Source organism: Polistes dominula, unplaced genomic scaffold (assembly GCF_049000335.1).
Source record: "Polistes dominula isolate Pdom_NZ unplaced genomic scaffold, Pdom_raw_medaka contig_269, whole genome shotgun sequence".
In the NCBI taxonomy this organism is placed as follows: domain Eukaryota; kingdom Metazoa; phylum Arthropoda; class Insecta; order Hymenoptera; family Vespidae; genus Polistes; species Polistes dominula.
In genome coordinates, this window is record NW_028300869.1 from 522,481 (window position 1) to 539,085 (window position 16,605).

Sequence of the window (16,605 nt, forward strand, 5' to 3'; positions counted from 1 at the left end):
CAAGTACGGAAACTATGAAGAGAGGGAAAGGATTTTCTTAAATGCGATTAATTATTCTTTTTTTTTTTTGTAAAATAGTAAAATAGTAATCTAAGTTCTTGGATTTGTAGATAGACAAAGTTGTGTTGAAAAGATCTTCTGAGAAGTTTGTCCTCACTTTGATTGTCGATTGATCAGATTTCCGTTTTTTTTTCGATGTTCCTTTTTGTTTTTATATTATGTATTATTCTTACGTCTTACGATCTCTGCTAGTTTTATTTGAGTTTTTTTTTCTTCCTTTCCCCTTTCTTTTTCTCGAAGAACTCGCTTTATCTGACATGAAAAAAAAAAACATTTATAATAATAATAAACGATAACTATACAGATACGTGTTCATTTAAAACTTAAAGCTATATCCAATACGAATATCTTCTAATTATTTTTTTTTTTTATCAAATTGCGCAATTTTTCAATAAATCTTTAGAAAATTAATTTCGTAGAAAAGACAGTATTGTCCAAAATAAAATAAATCATTAATTTTCTTATCATTCTTATTTAGATTGAATTTTGAAAATCATAAATAAAACATAACTATACTACTTTATAATATATCGCACAAAATTTTCTTAACCTAACTAACATTACGTTTTTAATTTAGTTGTTATTTATAACGTAAAATATTAAAATAATATTTATATATATAACGTATAATAAATTATAATGTTATATAATTTAAATACTTAGCCCGTTTACTTTATAAGTTGCCTAACTCTATTTGTCCAACATTAATCTCTGATTGCACGTGGTTATTGTAGAACTTTAATTTATGTGTTAATAAAGCATTTGAAGTAGCTTATATTCCAAGTAAGTGTGATAATATTTTATTGTAAATAAAAAAAGATAAGAAGATTTTGTATGAACCAAATTATTAAAAGACGCAATTTTTAAAAGGGCAAAGAATTCTAATGAAGAGTCAATAAACTTGTTAAAAATATGTTGAATTTGTTTTGTTAGAAATGAACGGTATCAAATCTTTTATAAGACATGAATGATTGAGAATGAAAATTTTAATGCCCTAAATTTATTACCACGTTTGGGTAAACCAAGAAAATTCCAAAATATTGTATTGACACCACTATATAAAAATATCAGCAAAATTCAAGGACATAATTGACCACAATTACGATATATATCACCGGAACATCATGATTTCTTCAAATCCATTTTACACATACAAAATTTAGATGAGTAGTAAATTGTTTTGTAGGTTATGTTTGTAATTTTGTACAGCATGTAGTTAAAAATATTTTTATTCGTGTAAATTATGTTTATAAAATGTATTAAATATATGTAAAATATTTGAGTATTGTATTTTTGAATTTGAAGCATCTTAAATTATGTTGAATGGAGTTAGGCCACTTCTAAGTTTTATAACAAATCTGATTGTTAATTTACAAAGTAGCCTTACTCAATTCGTGGTAAAAAAAACACATATTACTTACTTAATAATTGACACTATTTTAAAAGGAACTATAAATTTAACACCTTTAGATACACGTTAGTAATATAACTCGTTAGAATCTTGTATGTATATTTTGAATTACATTTAAACGCAAACCCTTCAATATCTCGATTCGAACATAAATAGACTTATGCCCTTTCTAAATAAATGGCTCATATACTTATATATATATACATGTAAATATTTATTTTGGCGTAAGAAAACATTATTATAAGTAAATGAAAAGAAATTAATAAATATCTACATAGATATAAAATAATATATAGATAAAAAGTTTTAAAAACTTAATAATATAGTATAAAATACATGATGTAGAAGAAGAAGAATTTTCATTCATCGATGACGGATATCTTAGAATTTCGAATATAATCTTCCGATATTTTCTAAATTAGTATCTTCGTGATTGAAAAAAAAATTGTTTACAGAAATGTATTAAACATGGATACAAATAATAATAATCTATAATTATATTGTGATAAATTAATTTCTCTTTATTTTTATCATTATCAATGCTATTATTACCATTAATATTAAGACTTTTATTATTGTTATTATTATTATTATTATTATTATTATTATTATTATTATTATTATTATTATTATTATTATTATTCTTGCTATTATTATTAATGTTTTCACACAAATCATTATCATTTTGGTTTTTCTTTTTCTTTTTAATTTAATATAATTTTATTCAATTTTATATTGTTTTATATATTTTAATTATATATTATTATATATAATTTTTACCATCAAAAAACTAATTAATAATTTAGTGGGCCTTTCAATTTATTATCAGAATGTCAGGAGCCTTAGACCTAAATTACTTGATTTGCAGAAAAATTTGGCTATATGTTCTGTGTGTCCTGATTTAATTGTATTTACAGAAACTTGGTGGTCCGATGATCTTGATGTTATATCATTAAAGCGGGAAGGATACCATGTTTTCAAGACTGATAGGGACTACAGACTATCTAATCGTGCTAGAGGTGGAGGTACCCTTGTAGCTGTTAAACGAGCATTCAACTGTTTCAAACTTCAGGACGTCTGTGAATCAGTAGAACATTTATTTGTAAGAATAATCACTCCGTCATGTTCTCTGAATGTTTCCTCTACGTACATTGCACCTTGGAGCGACCCAAATGTTTATCAAGAGCATGTTGATACATTGGAATCTCTTATAGGTAAATTTCCTTCTGATAAATTTCTTTTATTTGGTGATTATAATTGCCCAAGGATTTCTTGGTCCTCCTTTCCATTGGAGTTTAGTAGCATTGGCTATGTGTCACCTTCAGAGCATCTCAAGGCCTCTATATTGAGAGATGAATTTTCTCATCTTGGTCTCTCACAATTTTTTACGGTCACACGGGCAGACAGTGGATACACCTTAGATCTACTCTTCAGTAATTTTTCTGAGATTGAATATTCTTTGCCGCCAGATAATCTAGTCAAGGTAGATGTTTATCACCCTCCAGGGTTTTTTGCTGTGAATATTTGTGCTGTGAATAGACATCACAGATCACACACTTCCAAGAACTACAAATATGCTGATTATACTGCATTGAAAGATTTTTTAAGTAAGGTTGACTGGAGCATATTGGCAAAACCAATCCTGCTCAAGTGTTGAAGATTGTTTAGACTTTCTCTATTCTAAAATGGATTGTGCGATTGACTTATATGTGTCGACAAGACGTTTTAAAAACAATGATTTCCCACGATGGTTCAGCAAGGATTTGATTGATCAAGTTATTTTGAAAAGGCGTGCTCATCAGCGTTATAAAGAATCTTCTCAACTTCAAGATTATATTGAATTTAAAAGACTGTTTTTTAAAAGACTGCGTTGTATATTAAAGAACGTAACAAATGTTATATGAATCATATTCACTTTGTTGAAAGTTCTTGTGTAAATAATATTAAGTCGATTTGGTCTTTTGTTAAAGATCTAAAATCTAATGAAGGTTTTTCATCTAGCATGTTTCTGGATGACTGTCGTGTTCATGAAAAAGTTGATATTGTGAATTTTTTTGCTAAATACTTTGAGTCATTTTACTGTGCTAAGGATCTTCCTGTTCCTGCCTTGCTAGATCCGGAAAACCTTTGTTTTGATTTTACGGTATCTATTGCTGATGTTATGGAGGCTACTATGGGATTAAATATTCATGCTGGTCCTAGTCCAGACGGAATCCCATCAGAGTTTATTGTTAATTGCTCTTCTATTTTAGCTGAGCCCTTGAGTATTATCTTTTCTAAATCTATATTGGAAGGGTATTTTCCTTCGCGTTTGAAACGGGCTTTCGTGCGTCCTATTTTTTAAGGCGGGGGACTTATCTAATGTACGAAATTATAGACCTATATCAACTAGTAGTGTCTTGTCAAAATTATTTGATAAAATTGTTACATTTAAGTTATATAATAAGCTTTCTACGTATATATCTAGTCTGCAGCACGGATTTGTTAGATGTAGGTCTACTCTGTCTAACTTAGTCGTGTTCACGGATTACATTCACGAGGCTTTTGAAGATAGGTGGCAGGTAGATACTATTTACACTGATTTCTCCAAAGCATTTGACTCAGTCAATCATAGCCTACTCTGTTCCAAGTTGTATAATTTTGGTATCCGTGATCCTTTGCTAAGTTAGATTAAATCCCTTTTAGTCGATAGGTCATTAGTTATTAAAATAGATGGATGTTTCTCTAAACCGTTCTTTGCCAAATCTGGCGTTCCACAGGGTTCGCACCAAGGGCCATTATTGTTCATACTGTTTATCAATGACGTAATAAATAGTATATCTAACTCTAAGATTATCCTGTATGCAGATGATATTAAGATCTTCAAAAAGATTGAGGGACCACGTGACTGTGTTTTGCTTCAAGAGGATCTGATCTCTTTCTATAATTGGTGCTTTTTAAATGGTTTGACCTTGAACGTTGATAAATGTCACATGGTCTCTTTCTCTCGGCTGCTGAATCCTATGCAATTTAATTATCTACTTAACTCAGTTGTACTTTCTAGACTTGATCAGTGTAAAGACTTGGGTGTAATCATTGACTGCAAATTGTGTTTTCAAGCTCACAAGGTCACTTTGATTACATCACCACTAGAGCATTCAAAATGCTTGGCTTTATTGGTAGGGCTACAAGAGACTTTAAAGACTTGAACACCTTAATCTATTTGTATAAATCTCTGGTTCTCTCAATTTTGTGCTACGCATCGGTTTTATAGTCGCCGCATTCTGATAAGTATGTTTATCAGCTTGAAAAGATTCAACATAGGTTTTTAAGACTACTTTGTTTGCGCTCTAAGCGACCTTTAGATCCTTTTGAGCATAATTACTCTCAATCAGCCTTGTCTTTTGGTTTACCTACTCTAGAATCTTCTAGGATTATAGCTGACATTTTATTTGGATTTACAGTATTACGTGGCGAGATTGATTGTAATTATCTCAGGGGTAGAATTGTCGGTAGAGCTTTGCTTTACACTATTCGAAATTCCAGACTTTTTATTGAGCGTACTCATGGCTCCAACTTAGCTTACTTTAGTCTTATTCTTCGGATTATTAGGCTACTTACTTCTTTGCCTGAATCAGTTAATGATGTTAACTCTAAGAATCAGCTGAAAATGCTTCTGCGTGGATACTTCAATAAATATTAATTGTGCTCTAGCTACCTAACCACCTTGCGTCTTCATTTTTGGATTTTTGTATTTTTACATACTCTGTATAGGGATTACTCCCGTATTATTATTTGAAATAAATAAATAAATAAATATAGATATTTATTTGTAAAAATATTTATGTTTGTCCCATAATCTCTTTAAAGAATTCTATTCAAGTCTTATTTTCGCAGTTATCTTCTTTTGGAGCATTTTATTTTATTTTAATTTTAATAATGAGATATACATTGAAAAAAAAAAAAATACTCCGCAACGTTGAATATTAGAATTCATCTTATTAGTATGATGTATATGTGTTTGGGTGTGTGTGTATAAGTGTTTTTTCTTTTCATTTCTTCAAAACGTCGAATTTAAAAGCAATAAAATTTAATCAGGGAAAATCTTTAATTTGTTGTTATAAATTTTCATGACATTGAAAATACATTATCACCAAAACTTTTAATTTTTCCTTCGATAGATCTTTTTTAATGAATTTTCTTTGAAAGATGAAACAAAATATAAAGGTAAAATAAAGTAATAGAAAATAGAAAGAGAGACAGAGAGAGAAAGAGAGTCAGAGAGGGAGAGAAAGATAAAGAGAAAGAAAGTTAAAAAATAAAAAATAAATTTACACGTAGATATTATTATTATTTTTTTGTTAAATTACGAAAAATATATCTATTCTATCTTTTTTTGTAAATGAAATTTTATTCACAAATTTTGTTCTTTTTTTGTCGATGATTCTTTTATCTTATTATAATAATTTAATTTGTAAATAATGTGTAAATATGTGTGTGTGTTTGTGAATTAGTTAGTGAATAAGTGAATAATTATTCGTTAATATAATTGTTAATGTTCATTGAATTAATGAATTAATATATTGATCATATTTGTACGATCTTACCTGTATCAGCATTAATAAGTTATTATGTTCATACTTGAAATGGTCATAGAAGATATGTATAGTAATTTCTTCACGGATGTGAGGATTTTATTTTTTCCAATATGTCTAGATCATCATCATCATCATAAGAATCAAGATAAAAATAGAATTATTTTTGTTGTTTTTATTATTCGTCCTTCGTTTCTTTTCTTTTTTGATTGAATCAACCAATATATTTATTGTTAATAAAAAACATATATTTATGTGCATTATTTATATATTATAATTATTGGATAATATTTATAAAATGTGCAAAGGGTATCCTGAGGTTTACCTAGATCAAACTGCAGATACATATTTCATGAGTAAAAAATAAGAAGAAAAAATGTTATATTAGTAAAATGTTTGGTGTTAATTTATTTAGCTTATCAATAAATAAAAATAAAAATTGAAGTAAAGGATAACACAAATTTAAATAACGTTATTGTTTTGTAACGATAAATCGTTGGACACACTTAGTATAAATAAATATGTTTTGCTTTTTAAATTAGTATTTTGTTTTTTAATTTTATTGTTTTTTATTGTTTTTATTCTTCCCCTTAATAATGTTCATTTGATTTTTTTTTTATTTCATATTGAAACTTCCTCTAGCTGCTTCTCAAATTGTTTGTTTTTCTTTATTTTTCCATTTTCTTTTCTTTCTCTTTTATTCGAATATCTGAAAACAATATTACTAAAAACAATATGAGGGAAAACGTGTTAAATTATTAATTTTAACAAAATTTTGTAAAACCTATTTAAAATATGTAAAAGATGGTAATTACCTTCACGCGTGTAATCATTTCTATTTATACTTCACACTCACACCTGTCGATTATTTTGTCTTATAAACTATTTCGAAAAAAAAGATCACCACAATTAAGTGAGGGAGAATAAATGCTCGGGTAAATAGGATATTTTTCTTTTTTTTATCGTTTTTATCATACTTATAAATTTCGTTTTATATTAAAATTAATTAATGATAAACTTAAATAAAAGTAAGACCCTTTTATACAAATTTAAAATGGAAATATGTTTCGCAAATAATTAAAAAAAAAAAAAAAAAAAAATACTAAAAATAGAAATATTCTCTATTCGACTAAACAATAAAATCCTCAATAATAATATAAGTATAAAGTAATAATAATAATATAATAATAATTTTATCATTAAAACGAATCCATATAAATGTTAGTTTAAATTATTATTGAACGTAATATATTAGTATAATTCAAAAAAAAATAAAAAAAATAAAACAAAATTTTGATTAAATTTTTTTAAAATTTGATTAAATTTTTCGTAAGCTTTCATGTTATTTTTGTAATAAAAACTTTTTTCACAAATTTTTCTTTTCCAAATAAAAACTAACGGGTAAACATTTAAGAATGGTTGAAACCCTACTGCAATTTTTATAGACGTTGCAATAATTCGACATGTGTCGTTTTGAATAATCCGGAAAACGAAAGAATTTTTTATAATACGGTTAAATAAAATTCTTATCGTTTTTACCATAAACTAAACGTTGATGTTTCAATAATAAACATTTCCGTTTGTACTTTTTGCCGCATACGAAGGTGTAAGGAGGCATCGATGATTTCTCATCTGGCCCGTAAATCAAATTTTCATCCACGTTGTTCGATATGATTGGATTTGCAACACGAAAAAAAATTCTAAGAAAAAAAAATGAAAAAAGGAACTCGGAAATAGAAAAGACAAAAGGATCAGTTGGAAATTCTCATTATCAATTTTGATTGGTTTATTTTGCCGGGTTGTGTGTCGGTGTAATAATCTATTTTGTCCCTGTTTTTTTTCTTTCTCAAAGGGAGAAGGATGTAAGTTGTGGAGACACATTGAAAGTTGGTTATACTAATCATTTTGATTAATTATTAGAATATACAGACATGTAATTAGCAAATGATTGATGAAAATTCATTAGTTTACACTTTGACATTATTACGAAATTGTTTCATTACCTTTAACAAAGAGGATGGAGAGATCTTGGATTAACATTGTTCTAAGGGGTTAAACAAAAAAAAATAAACAATAATGAAATTTAATACAATTGTGTTAAACATTCTTGTTTTTCTTTGTTTTATTTTTATTTTTGTTTTTCCTTAATAATAACTCAAATTTCGAATAATTTAGTATTGCAAATGCTCATTAAATATAATTAAATATTTTCATTCACTTTAACTTCATCATCGTCATAGTCATCGCAGGTATATAATTTGATTACTATCTTTGTGTTCCATTTGTTGAAGTTTTTCTTTAATAAACGACGACCATAATGTTCTCACGGACACCAGAAAATTGAAGCAAACGTTCAAGAGTTATATTTATTTCCAAAAGAAAAAGAAAATTTGAAAACAAACAAACAATTGCAACAAGATTCACGTAAAGAAGACGTCGCTCGGCATTATCCTGAAATAAAAAAAAGAAATTAAAAATTAATAGAAACTAATAATTTTATTATCGAAATTAATCAAATCAAATAAATAAATAGTTGTGGTGGAAGAAAATAAAAATAGGATCATTGAAAAAAAAATGATTATCTTAAAAAATGAATATTAAAAAATGATTATATGTTATATTATTATTAATTTTTTTGTGTTTTTTCTTTATATTTTCAAATAGAAGAAAATAATCTTTAACTGTATGAATTTATTTGAATAATCAAATATAATTTTTTATTGATTTATTATATATATATATATATATATATATATATATATTATATCCAGTTATCCTCGTCTAAACACAATTCAATACCCATAGAGAAAGTCAATGGAAAATAATAGCAATCACATAATTTCGAACCCGCATAATAATTACATATTTAAAACGTAAGTTAATATTTTATAATATGCATGTATTGAATATGCTTAATTTAATACGAGGCAGTAGCAAGCGCATGCGTTTTTTATTCCAATTGCAATTATATATCTTCTGTAGGAGATTGGTCATATAGAGGGAAACACTTTTATACACAACAAATAAATTTCATTTATTCAAAAGGTAATATTAGATTATATAATAATTTAGAAAAAGATAGGTGAAACACACACGACGCTTTGTTCGATACCCTTCTTCTCGTCTTCTCGCGATAAAAGTCTCTTATCCGTTTCTCTTACTCTTGTCTATTTTAGATACCTTCAAAGCGTTCGTAAACACGTTAACTCTCATAACGATAACTTGGAAGTATATATTTAGATTTCAAATTCTAAACGTTATCATCTACCGTTTACAAAATGTAAACAGATAACCGTTGAGTGAAAGTATTTCCTAAGAAGGAGAATTTTTAGTTTTATCGTATCGTATTTACAGTTTCTTTTGAAATTTTTTTATGTTATCGCTTCTGCGATGTTGATTTTTATTCGCCATTGCCGCTCCGACCTTTACACTTTTTTTTCTTTCTTTCTTTCTTTTTATAAATATCCTTGTAATTACTATAGGGAAATCAATTATTTTGTATCCGGTCAGGGGTATCTAATTTTTGCTTATATTTCTGTTTATTCTTCTACCCTTATATTGCTCTTAAATGTATACAGATTTAGTATCAAGATGATATGAGCTCACGCCTCGTAGTATGCAGTCGCACACTAAAAAAATACACATATACAACCAGGAGTGGGAACAGCGAAGCAGTGCATAGAGGAGACCGATTATAAGAAAATTTTTTAGCTATATTCTATCTCATTCTCTCGAAGGCTCAATCCTATATGTTTGTCTCTTTTTCTCTTCTTACTTAGTATCGTCGCCGTAACATCGCTCAGCTACATCGCCGCTTTCCTTCGCCCACTACATCTTATCGCTAAATCGCTGCGCTACATGAGTTTCTTTTTTCAAATCACCACTATTCTAAAGAAGTTTTTGCTTCAAAAATACTTTGTACGCTCCCTATCGTAGCATGAATTTTTACCAATATATGTTCTAGTACTTCATACGGGCCATTGCATGAGTGAGATTTGTGTATTGGTAACTAGTAAAAAAAAGGTTATAAAAGTTAATACTTTTAGATAAACAGATAATTATATAATATCATAATGGTAATGTTTTTAGAAGATCCACAAACTCTAGACTATAGTAAAAAGGATCAAGTGGAAAAATTAAAATACGAAAGTATTTTTTGGAAAATTTTGTTGGCTTTTTCCACATATTCAAACACGAAAATAATATTTGGAACGAGATCTGAGGATTTTAATGTTCCGGTTGTACGCGGATTAAGATTTCTTACAATGGTACGGATTATTATGTTACAGACATTGCTTTATTCGAGATATTATTTTGGTAAGTTTATAATGATTATAATTTAATTTAATTTATATTAATATAAAAGATTTTTCATTTAAATTGGATATGATTTCCTTCATCATTTTACTGACAATCTCTAATGTTTATTTAAAGACCATAAACCATTTCTTGTAAGAAGATCAGATGGTTTTTACGAACAAGCGGTAATTTTTTAATGTATTTTGGAATTAATGCATTTTATGTTTTTGTGGTTTACTGGTCACTTACTTGTATTTAAGGGGGTATCCTGATCTAGAAGCATGAATTTTAGGTACCTTTTTATGTGTAATAACAAAAAAACGAATAATATTTTCACTATCTATAATGTTACAAGATATTCATTAATATTTCGAGAATACATGGGGGAAAAAAATAGCAAAAAAATTAAAAATTAAAAAAAATATAGGTTTATGAAGTGGGGAGTCCCAAAAAACGTTTCGTTTAATAAGGGTAGAATATAGGATGCCGCGTCACTAAAACAGCTATATCTCCGAAAAAAATGAATCTTAAAAATTCTCATGAGGACATATTCTTAGAAGGTTTGAAATTATGAAAAAAAAATCGATTTTTTCAGATTTCTAGACCTGCATACCCCCTAAAAGCCAGAAATAGGCATGAGTATACGTCGTAAGCCACGTATAATTATTTAAATATTATTCAATTATATTTTCTCGCTCTCCTGAAGAGATTTATGAGGTAAGAATATTTTTATTTATGATACATTTTTCAAAATATCAGGAATAATTTATGCATAAGTTTTTTAAGTGAAAAAATGATAAAAGAGAAATTTCGTTACATCAATAATAATAATATTTTTGTTAACTTGTATAATAGTTATTCATAAATATGATCTTTTGTTTTGAAGACCCGTATATGAGTGGATAACAACATAAAGAAGTAAAAGAATATTAAAAAAAAAAAAAAAAAGAAATAAAGTATATTTGTTACCGATAATTGCAAAAAATGGCAATTACTGATTATGGTATTAATTTCAATGTTTGACGAGTAGCTTAAAATAGAAGCACGTATTTCCCAGATTATTCTATATCAGTTCTGAAATATTGTAATAAAGATATTAAGATGATATTAGTTCTTGCCTTAATAATATTATTAATCCTGCTATAATAAAATAAAGAGAAAGTTAGAGAGAAAGAGAAAGAAAGAAAAAAGTTTAAATAAAAAAATTTAAGATACAGAATGATAGAACGATAATTTAATAGATAATATTTTAATTGTGCTCCTATAAAAAAACGATATATTAAGCATAGTCTTAAAAAGATATTATTATCTCGCAGTTAAAATTTTTTATTTTTTTTTATAGTAAAATTTATACTGTTATAGAAGGTATCTATGCAATTATATCAATTAACTTGTACAACATAATAATCATTTCATATTTTACCTACTTAAATATCTACGTTTATTAGTTTTATTTTTGTTTATTAAATTATCAAGACTTTCGCTTTTTTATTTTTTCACACAAGAATACGTGATAAACAAATGATATAATATTAATTTCAATAGTAAAATATTCAGTGGAATACAAGTAAAAATGTTTATGATTTAAAAATTAAAATATGCAAATTTTTAAATATTCAGCATTAATCGTGCTATTTGTAATAACAAAAAACTATATAGGTGAAAATACAGTGAAATATATATTTTTTTTTTTGATAGAATATTGTCTAGATAGCACGCTGATAAAATATTATTCCTTCTATGACAGGCGTGTCGAACACGGAAAACGCGGAGACTTTTAAACACTTTTTGAAAATAAATATTTACTTAATTCTTTCAAAGAGAACTTTATATTTATTAATTTTTTTTACAATCAAAAATTAGGAGTTTGTTGATTTCAAATATGAACAATGTATAAAGAACCTTACATATTCATTTTATATGACAAGTCGTCCTTATCAACTTAATCATAAGCTTTAAGATTAAAATCATTTTGTTATGATACTGTTTGATAATACAATGATTGACAACGAATTGGGAGAATTCAGTGACAAAAATTCTGTAAATGTTCTTGAATGAATTTAGGATAGTGGAACAATAGTCCAGTTAGTTATTATCATTTATTGACTCTTACACCATTATGATTAATCATATTTCGAAATAACTCGGTTCGTATCTACATATGATCAAAGTTCGCTTCTTCTAAAACTTCTAAACTATTCCAAAATATCTCTTTATCTAATTCTACCATAATTTTTTTATGGTTCTTGAAATTTTCCACATTGTATTGAAACAGAATAAACTGAAACACATAACTTAATAAATTCATTGAAACTTTCTACGTGTTATAAAGAATTTTGCAAAATACAAATTGCTCGTAACGCATCCAGTAAATTACAATTAATTTATATTTTTTAATTTGCTTTTAGTGTATTAAATCATATTTATATCTAGTTCCAAACATAGCAGGTATATTATTACTCTAAATTTAAAAAATAATAATTTAAAATATATCTCATTTATTTATCGCTACTTCTGATGTTGTAGATTGACACCTACGTTCATGGCATTATTTGGATTACTTCAAATAAATATGACATGGAACAGTAAAACTTTCCTCTTTTCCATAATGTAACGAAACCACGAAAATTGTCGAAAATATTGGTTGAGAAATCTTCTTTATATTCAAATTTTTTTTAGTATAAAAGATATGATATAAAAAATTTCAATTATTTTAGTATAAATTAATTAATTTAGGTATACCATTTCTTATGAATATTTATCTTTGCAGTATTTGAATTGACGATGGTACTTGACAATCGACCTGCAATACTACGTGATTTTAATTTTCCTGTTTTTCTTATCTTTAATGTAAATATCTTTACTTTATATTTAACATACTTGTATATAAAAAAAATTTTTAATTTTAGGCAATCTTCAAAACATCAGTGAACATAGTTTTATTTGAGGTATTTCAGAGTAGCAGCCAGTTTAATGGGTCTGTTGTTTACCTCATCGATAATTGAAACTGGCATTTTAGCATACATTTATTATTATGTTCTAACTTAAATATGTATATTAATGATTATACAGGTAATAACATTGAACACTTTCATTATTAGCGACTTACATATTAGTTGACCACGTAAGAACTCGTATATACAACATGCCGATCAATTAATTATACTATTCAGCAATATTTTTAGTATGTACAAGGCAATTTAATTAGTATCATACTCTTTTCAAAATACTAGAGATCATCTACAGGAGCGATGCACATCAATATTTCCTAATGATCGACGCGCTATTGTATTCCTAAAAGAAGGATCTATTTGAATTACCATCACTTGTAATAGATAACTGAAAACAGTTTCTATAAAAAATTCATAAAAAGACGTCTTTTTTGAGCCTCGCAACTAGGTATAACCACTTAAAGGAGAATTTTCTCCTGAGATCCGGAGTTTCGCGATGACTCTGCATTTTTACTCAACCAAAGCATAGTCTTTATGGCTGTTTTTTTGAATGATAGTTGGAAGGTCCGGATAGAGTATTTTTTATTTCGTTTATTTGATAGTAAGGAAAGAGCAAATCTAATAAAGTTAGCGTTGAAAGAGTTGCATGAAATTGATTATACAGTTTATTCAATAACGTTTGATGAAGCTGCCTTAAACATTAATATGTTTGATTATTTAGGTGCTAATTAATATATGGCCCAAGTTTTCAAACTTATTTTACTAAACCATTCACCAACGAAACATGTTATATGTTTTACGATTTGTGCTATATGATCAAGTTAGTTAAGAAATAGCCTGGCGTTATATAAAAAAATTATTGGAATTAAAGACAAAAGAAGGCTTGAGATTTGCCAATAAATTAACAAATAAATATATCAATTATTACACTTTCAAAATGAATGTAAAACTGGCGATACAAACATTGAGTAACAGTATATATTGTTCTCTACTTTTTTTACAAAAAATCGATAATGACGAGGTACAACAAGTGTTTGCGAAATCTCAGACTACTGCTATATTTTATAAAACATTTAATGACATGAGTGACATGTTAAATTGTAAAAATAAATTCAAAAAAGAATGTAAAAAAAGACACCATGAATGTTCCACTAAATGATGCAAACATTGACAAGTTAAAAAATGCAGCGAAAAAATTTGAAGAATATATTAATTGTTTACAAACCGTCGATAATAAAAAAATTATACAAACTAATCGAAAAACAGGCTTCATTGGTATGATTTTATGCCTAAATAATATATTCCCACTATTTTATTAATTGAAAAAATTAGGTTTTGATTATTTATTGACTTACAAGCTATCACAAGATTACTTAGAGACATTTTTAGAGTTATTCGTAGCTGCGGTGGGTTCAATAATAATCGAAATGCCTTTCAGTTCAGAAGTACATAGAAACGTCTACTTATACGACACGAATTAAGAGAATTTGAAAATGGAAATTGTTTATTCGAGGGTATCGACATTTTTCATGTTAGTAGTAGGCAAAACAGTATCAAAAAAACGAATAAGTAATTACAGCGATTTTAACTTTAACGTAGAAACCGATCATGCATATGATTACCGGTTTTGGCAATTATCAGTTTATGTTGAAAATATTGTATTATATGGTAGTTTTCCAATTACACAGCATAATGCGACTCAGTGACGAACAGTATCGTATTGTGCTAATGCTTAATTGGAACGTAAATTAGTTTTTAAGTGCACCAGCAGAGTGCGCTAAGTTTACTGTTGAATAAAAAATATATTCATAGACCTAGCAGCCTCATAATTCTATAAATAAAGTGGTATAAAATAATAATTGGTCGAAAACAATTTAAGGGTTATTTTAAGTAATTTGGATTTTGATTATTTCAATAACATTTTTTTATGTATTGAGTATTTTTTTTAAATGAGTTTTAAAAGAATATTATACTTTTTAATTGAATCATCTTACCCAGATGATAGTGATGATGATGATTTATCTAGTACTCCGAGTTTAAGTCAATCAATTAGTTCATTATTAATTGATATATTGATTGAAAATATTTATGATAATGAAACAGATGAGTTATTTCGGCCATTGATAGAATATTTGATAACAGGTTGTCGAAAGCAAAGAGTAGAAAATTATCTCAATGAAGTAAAGTCTTGGACGGATGCTGAGTTTAAAGAAAATTTTCGATTATCGCGAATCATCACTGCATATCATCTGATAGGTACGTATTTTAAGAATTCATGTTTTTGAGTTTAATTATTTATACTATAAAATATATTACTGAAACCTTTTTTTGTAGTTGAACTGGAAACATCGACTTTTATTCCCAAAAATTCCTTTGGGATGATACCCATATGCACTGTGTACGATCCGAAAGGATCGTACGGTGATTAGCGGTATTCGAAATTCGCGCGCGTCCACTTCCATCGATTGGGTTTCTAGATCGATACTCATTGCGAGCATCGATCAACTATTAGTAACTATCGAAGCGTTGCTCTAGCTACCCCCACCTCTCGCATCCCCACTTCTCATAGCCCTAATACGTACGTCCTGCTGGGACAGTACAAAGGGGCATTCTTTCTATTCTTCACCGGACGCCTACGACTGCACATCTTGAGGGATTATAGAGGCTTTAAGAATTCACAAAGGACAACGAAGAGAATATCCTAATCTTCAAGACTCGTGAAAGTGAGCCCATTCAACATCACAACCCTTAAGGTTGTGATCGCTATATTTGCGGAGTGCGAGAGGTAAGATCTTTCCAATATATATATATATATTTCACATCGACGGTATTTTTCCTCGTGGTAACACTACGCGGTGCATTCTTATTGTATAATCAAGTAACATCCAGGGTTTTTATGCCGCAAGGCTTTTCCCTGACGAGCCAATAAAAAAGGCATTGTTTCTTTGGTTGGCTCAATCACGTGTTTTGTTTTACACCTTAACCTAACCCTTCATTCTCCACTTCATAGCATAAACAAATTGCCAGAGGACTCTTAGTTGAGGAGTTTCGGCCATAACATTTTGGTGCCTCCTGTGAGGTGCGAATTCCCGACTTAGGATTTACGAAGCAGCGAGTAGACTATCACCATACCGAGCAAACCGATTAGAGAACAACGAAGTCGAGGGAGTCCGCCATCTTGTGAACATCTACACCGTTCAGCGGAGGCAGCATCACGAAAGATCTAGAAGCGAGATAAGTTGTTTTTAAATACCCGTGCGTACGCCTATGCGTACACACCCTCATTTACTAATATATATCTCAAGGGAAA

The 16,605-nt window shown here is 28.0% G+C and overlaps 1 long non-coding RNA gene across 1 annotated transcript; it reads right to left on the reverse strand.

Moving 5' to 3' along the window:
• Nucleotides 1-242: 242 nt before the first annotated feature.
• On the reverse strand, nt 243-1,612 carry LOC149033718 (uncharacterized). Its single transcript, XR_016176112.1, has 2 exons — nt 1,482-1,612; nt 243-312 (listed from the first exon to the last, which is right to left on the reverse strand). It is a non-coding gene; the product is annotated as an uncharacterized LOC149033718 (long non-coding RNA).
• Nucleotides 1,613-16,605: the final 14,993 nt, after the last annotated feature.